This window comes from Silurus aristotelis, assembly GCF_946808225.1.
Source record: "Silurus aristotelis genome assembly, chromosome: 29".
Classification (NCBI taxonomy): Eukaryota; Metazoa; Chordata; class Actinopteri; order Siluriformes; family Siluridae; genus Silurus; species Silurus aristotelis.
The window spans coordinates 12,215,002-12,222,003 of record NC_139602.1 but is presented as its reverse complement, the minus strand read 5'-3'; positions in this window follow the sequence as shown (position 1 = coordinate 12,222,003).

The window sequence follows — 7,002 nt, the reverse complement described above, 5'->3', positions numbered from 1 at the left end:
GGAGGTGATGGTAGGTGTGGTCTTGTAAGGTGCTCACCCAATGGCCTGACGACAGAATCCACTGGTGTGGGTGAAGGTATGCTGCATGTTAGTCTTTCTTGCGCTGCTGAAGAAGATTACTAAAATAGATATCACATTGTTACATAAATTCAAATTTAACCTTGATCAATTTTAATAGATTATTCTAAACATTCTGTCTTTTCAATTAATCATTCATTATGGACCCGGAGTCGCTTAGAGTCTTGTTCTTGGCTAACGATACCTGCTTATGGAGTAGGCCGCCTAATGCTTCTACACTGTAAAAAATAAACCGTACATTTTACGGTAAAAAAAAAACAGCAGCTGTGGTTGCCAGAACTTTACCATCGAAAATATGGTGGGAACGTTATTGGTTGTACAGGATTGCACCCATTGTACTGTATATTTTACGGACTTTAATTGGTTCTTTTTACGGTTTATAACTGTCTAACCAATGTTTATGTTGTTATAAAAGCAGTTTATACCCGTCAAAATATAGGATTTACATTGTAATAATTACGGTTTATAACCATATTTTTTACAGCTCAGAACTGTTTAATTTCAAGGTTTATTTTGTAATAATTACAGTTAAAACCTATAATTATTTCACAAAGCAGACAGGAAACTATTTAAACTAAGGAAAAAACATAAAATGTGTAAATGCTGTTGAACTATTTTTTATTATAAATAACCACAGTGAATTTATCATTTATTCCCACCAGCTGGGAGCTAGAAGAGATAGAAGTTACATTTCTAAACATTTAGATTTTATCTTTAAGAAACTATTAAGAGTACTTTCATGCTAATTGATGAACACAAACCTAAATCAAATCATGAAAACCCATTAACATTTATGAATAGACTTGAAAATCAGTGTGGTCCCATGTATTTTTTAATAAAGACTGCCAGACATTTAAAACAACATTAATGTATTTTTCTGTTCTCATGTTTTAACAGAAGTAACCAGAAACCTACAGTGGTTTAAGATCAGATTATCATCAGTCGGTGAAGACTACTCATTTAAAATTTACTACTAAACATGTGGTTACAACTCAAATCATTAACATTTCAATGTTTATAAAGTTTAAACTCGGAAACCATTTGCAGGCCACCTTTACAAAGTCTCTCGCCACTCATGATCAGAAAGGGCAGAGATTAGGGTGAAGGCTCCTGGGTTCACTAGGAGTCGCTCTTTGTTCTTCTTTTCAACAACTTTTGTGCCCTTTTCGGGATTGATGATGAAAAAACACCTTGAAAAGAAAGAAAAAACATTGAAACTCTGTAAATATTAAGCGAACCTCCCCTCCGAGGTGTCTTTACATCCCTTTGCAGGAATTCAAGCACTGACGCCAGTTCAGTAGGGTAGTGAATGTTGAAACAGTAGTAACTGCCGAACATTAGGCAAACAGCAGCGATGAAAGTAGTGATGTCATCGTTCACAATCTTGCGGTCCACACTGAGCATGAATCGGACAGTAGCATAGCAGGAGCGTCCTGTGGATACATTTCAATTCAATGAAGACATGTACATGTAGCAAGGTAATTGTGTATTTACATATATGACTATCATAAACATTGCAGTATATTTAGTACTGCCCTGAAAATCTATCACATAATATATTTCTACACATTCCCCAACACAAATTACTAACTCCATTTAATGAAATAACCTAGTTCAAAGGTTTAAATACCCCAAATGCTTAATACTGTCTGATGTTACATGAAAGATGAACATTCTGTTTTGTCTCATTTGATTTGAGACAGTAAACAAAATCCACCAGGTCCTGAACATGCTTTGAATTTCCAGCATCCAAATATCTGACCATGACCCTCATCTTTTAACACTAATGACAATTATAAGACTCATACCCAACTATTACCCGAGTCTCTCAAATGTCCACATATTTTAAAGACAAATCTTCAAATGATACAGTCAGAGGTAGAAAGGGGCTAAATGTGCAGATCGTGTCAAAAAGCAAATAACGTGCAAGAACTGGGTTTATTTTGATAAGTTTCAGATTAAACAAGACACTTGTAAAACAATAATCACAAAACACAGAGATGCTGATGATTTATGTATCGTACAGTATTTAGCTTTTAGTGTATCTAAACTTTTGAACTGGACTATTTTTGTAAACTGAGTTATTAGTCTGTGTTGTGGAAAATGTGGAAAAACTTGTACTTACCACACACAGGCAGGTTTTCCAACTCTACATCCTTTGCGCGGCTTGTCTCTTCTACACAATGAAGAAGGAGCTCCTCTTTCTCATCAAAATGGGAGAGAAGTAGAAGAATCGTGTCTTTCACATCTTCAGAGCAACCATTTGTGTGTCCTCTCTAATCTTGTAATTTTGTGATAGCTTGTAAGACATGCTTGTTCTTGGTTGCACAAACATTCCTCATGAAGTTCCTTTTCTGCCAATGCTGTTCAGGAAGGTCTCTATAAGTGGTATCCCTGTGAGGTCTTTAAAGTGCACTTCCATGACACTTTCCTGAAACAGAAATGACCATTTTCATGTCTGTTCTCATGTCTTTTTTATTTTTGGTGTGCTGGTCCATTTTCGATCATGGCTTGAAATTGTTTGACCAAGGAGTAGTATCCAGGACCAATCACACTCTCTTCAATCACATCTTGCAAAGAGATTGGATATTTGGCAACCATTCTTTTGGTGACATCTGTTAAATTCTTACTACTTTGACAAACTTTCATTATTGCTGCAACAACAATACTCAGCATTTCCCTACACAACCGAGGAATTGGTCTTTTCTGTCTCTCAAGTGCCTGCATTAATTCCTTAGGAAACTTATTCCAGGGGACTTTAAAGCTGTCCACCCAGTTTACACTAAGAGGAGAGGTGTTGGGAGATGAGCTTGAAGAACTCTGGGACAGAAAACAGAACAGACGGTTTGCTTTGATGTTTCGGAAATTTGTACTTAGGTACTTAGTTGGACAAGGAATAGTTCAACCAAAAATATCATCACGGTTTATTGCCCTATTCTTATTCCAAACCAGGCACTAATTTAGAATGACAAGATTTTTAATAAATTACAGACAAACTTGTCTTTACAGTAGAATAATGACTTAAACAATCACAATTTGTTTGCCTCACTGTTACTGTATAATAAACAGAATATAAAGTGTATTAAATCGAACAAACAACAAAAAGTAATAAATAACAAAAGTAATTGTTAATTTTAATAACAAAAGTTAAAAATATGTCTGACCATTAAAGAGACAGAGAGTTCACCCCAAAATCAAAATTCTGTCATTATTTACTACCATTTATAGATGGAAGAATGTTCAGTAAGCAAACAGACCTGATCCCTGTTTGGTTACTGACATTCTTCCAACCATCTTTTATTGTGTTTAGCAAAACAAAGAAATGTATACAGGTTTGGAACAAACTGAGGGTGAGGAAATAATGACAGAATGTTCATTCTGGGGTCAACTATCCCTTTAAGGTTTTTGTAACGGAAACAAATACATGGACTTACTGGTCTCCTTGATGTTTACGGTATGATCGGAACGTTTCATGGCGATCTGTAGCGGCGTACTTGAACACGCCTCGTGGTTCATTACGGTGAAGTTTGACATGTAAAACATGCTCAGGGTTTGCACTGATATTCCACAGAAATAACAGCTAAACATTTTAACCACATGAACAAACACACACTCTACTGCTGTTTTAAACACCTAAATGATGTTTCACGTTCTGGGTTGAAGTTTACAAGTCTGATACATGCTACTCTTGTTTACAACCACACACTGATCAACAGTTTAATCCAACTTACCAATGTGCCCATACACATTTATCTTAAAGAATATTTATACTAATTTGTAGTTCAGCTCCGACAATGCTTCGCAAGAATCGCCATTTCTCCACTGCTCAAATTCTACGGTTATTGCAAGTTTTGTGAAATAAGGTTTTATCCTGTAGCATGTTTATACGGTATTTTACTGTTAAATTTATGGACATTTTTTACAGTGTATAAAGAATAATGGATTTAGCCACTCAGTTATAAGTTGCTATGTCAGTGATAGTCAGAAATCAGAAGGTCCGAGATGTTGTGCTCGATGCTCCATCTGTTCATGAGCCTTCAGTTTGTACTGACCTGGTCATAGATTTGCAGTAACACCAGGCTACGTAATCAACTAGATTCCAAAAAAGTTGGGACACTGTACAAATTGTGAATAAAAAAGGCAATAATTTACAAATCTTATAAACTTAAATTTCTTCCCGTGGGCTCACCACCTGCAGGAGGGACCGTAAGGGACGGTGCTGTGAGGATTGGGCAGCAGTCGAAGGGCTGCTTAGACTGCTGCCCCCGCGACCCGAATTGCGGATAAGCGGGAGAAAATGAATGAATGAATAAACTTAAATTTTATTCACCATAGAATATAGAAACATATCAAATGTTGAAAGTGAGATATTTTGAAATGTCATGCCAAATATGGTCTTATTTTGGATTTCATGGAAGCTACACATTCCAAAAAAGTTGGGACAGGCAGCAATAAGAGGCCGGAAAAGTTAAATGTACATATAAGGAACAGCTGGAGGAGCAATTTGCAACTTATTAGATCAATTGGCAACATGATTGGGTATAAAAAGTGCCTCTCAGAGTGGCAGTGCCTCTCAGAGTGGCAGTCTCTCTCAGATGGGCAGAGGATCACCAATTTTCACAATGCCGTGCTGAGAAATAGTGGAGCAACATCAGAAAGGAGTTTCTCAGAGAAAAACTGCAAAGAGTTTGAAGTTCTCATCATCTCCAGTGCATCATATCATCCAAAGATTTAGAGAATCTGGAACGATCTCTGTGCGTAAGGGTGAAGGCCAGAAAACCATACTGGATGCCGGTGATCTTCGGTGATCTTCCCCCTTAGACGCCACTGCATCACATACAGGAATGCTGCTGTAATGGAAATCACAACATGGGCTCAGGAATACTTCCAGAAAACATTGTTGATGAACACAATCCACCGTGCCATTCGCCGTCGCCGACTAAAACTCTATAGGTCAAAAAAGAAGCCGTATCTAAACATGATCCAGAAGCTCAGGTGTTTTTTCTGGGCCACGGCTCATTTAAAATGGACTGTGGCAAAGTGGAAAACTGTTCTGTGGTCAGATGAATCAAAAGCTAAAGTTCTTTTTGGAAAACTGGGACACCATGTCATCCAGACTAAAGAGGATCAGGACAACCCAAGTTGTTCTCAGCGCTCAGTTCAGAAGCCTGCATCTCTGATGGTATGGGGTTACATGAGTGCGTGTGGTATGGGCAGCTTACACATCTGGAAAGGCATCATCAATACTGAAAGGTATATCCAAGTTCTAGAACAACATGTGCTCCCATCCAGACGTCGTCTCTTTCAGGAAAGATCTTGCATTTTCCAGCATGACAATGTCAGACCACATACTGCATCAATTACAACATCATGCTGTGTAGAAGAAGAATCCGGGTACTGAAATGTCCACCTGCAGTCCAGATCTTTCACCCAGAGAAAACATTTGGTGCATCATAAAGAGGAAAATGATAGAAGAAGAGCTGAGACAGTTGAGCAACTAGAAGCCTGTATTAGACAAGAATGGGAGAACATTCCTATTCCTAAACTTGAGCAGCTTGTCTCCTCAGTCCCCAGACGTGTACAGACTGTTATAAAGAGAAGAGAGGACGCCACACAGTGGAGACACGGCCTTGTCCCAACTTTTTTTGAGATGTGTTGATGCCATGAAATTTAATAACTTATTTTTCACTTAAAATGATTTTCTCTCAGTTTAAACATTTGATATGTGATCTATGTTGTGTTCTGAATAAAATATTAAAATTTAAAACTTCCACATCATTCATTCTGTTTTTATTCAAGTTCTGACTACAGAATGCTTCCCAGAGTGTTTCACCAAATCTCCTTAAATACCCAAATCATCATAAACAATCGTAAATTCAAAGTGATAAAAGCTTTGCAAACCCTTTCTTGGGACAGGAGGTGACCTAAAAACCAAATGTCACCTAGATTCAAAACACCTGGGAAGGATCTTCTCAGGGGCAACCCTGACTTCAGTAGGACAGAATTTCCCCAAACCTGAGATTTTTATTTTTGGTCTGTTCTTCTGATATTGGACTAAGATCATATTTCCAATCGCACTGAGACCTTTAAAATGATACCATAAAAAAATGTAATCAGTACATTCTTAAAATGTAATTATTTATTTAGTAGCTTAAATTCCGGGAACTTCTAAGAAGAGTGGGCTCAAGGATGGTTGAGAGAGCAGCTAAACAGATGGCTATCTCTCCTCAGATTAAAGAGATCCTCTTCTCAGATTAGAAAGTTTTGTTTGTTGCATGGCTGTTCTCTGGGTCTGGCCTCATGAAGTTGCATGGCAGTTCCTAGGGTTCTTTTAAGAAGAAGGAGGATCACAGGGTGACCTATAAGAGTGGAGGAAGGTGCACACAGGTGGACTATGTTCTATGTAGGAGATGCAACCTGAAGGAGATTGGAGACTGTAAGTTGTTGGCGGGGGACAGTGTAGCTAGACAGCATCAGATGGTGGTCTGTAGGATGGTTTTGGAAGTGGAGATGAAGAGAAGGAGAGTGAGGACTGAAAGAAGAATAAGATGGTGAAAACTGAAAGAGGAAGACTGTAGTGTGAGATTCAGGGAAGAGGTCAGACAGGTGAGGGATGTGGTGAAAGCAAAGGAAAAGGCATATGAGGAGCTGTAGGAGAAGTTGGACACTAAGGAAGGAGAAAAGGATTTGTAGCAATCGGCCAGGCAGAGGAACCGAGCTGGGAAGAATGTGCTGCAGGTTAGAGCTGATCTTTAAGCATAAGGGAGATGTGCAGACCTGCAGTAACTACAGGGGAATTAAGTTGATCAGTCACACCATGAAGTTCTGGGAAAGAGTAGTGGAAGCCAGGCTGAGAGAAGAGGTGAACATCTGTGAGCAACAGTATGGTTTCATGATGAGGAAGAGCACCACAGACGCATTATT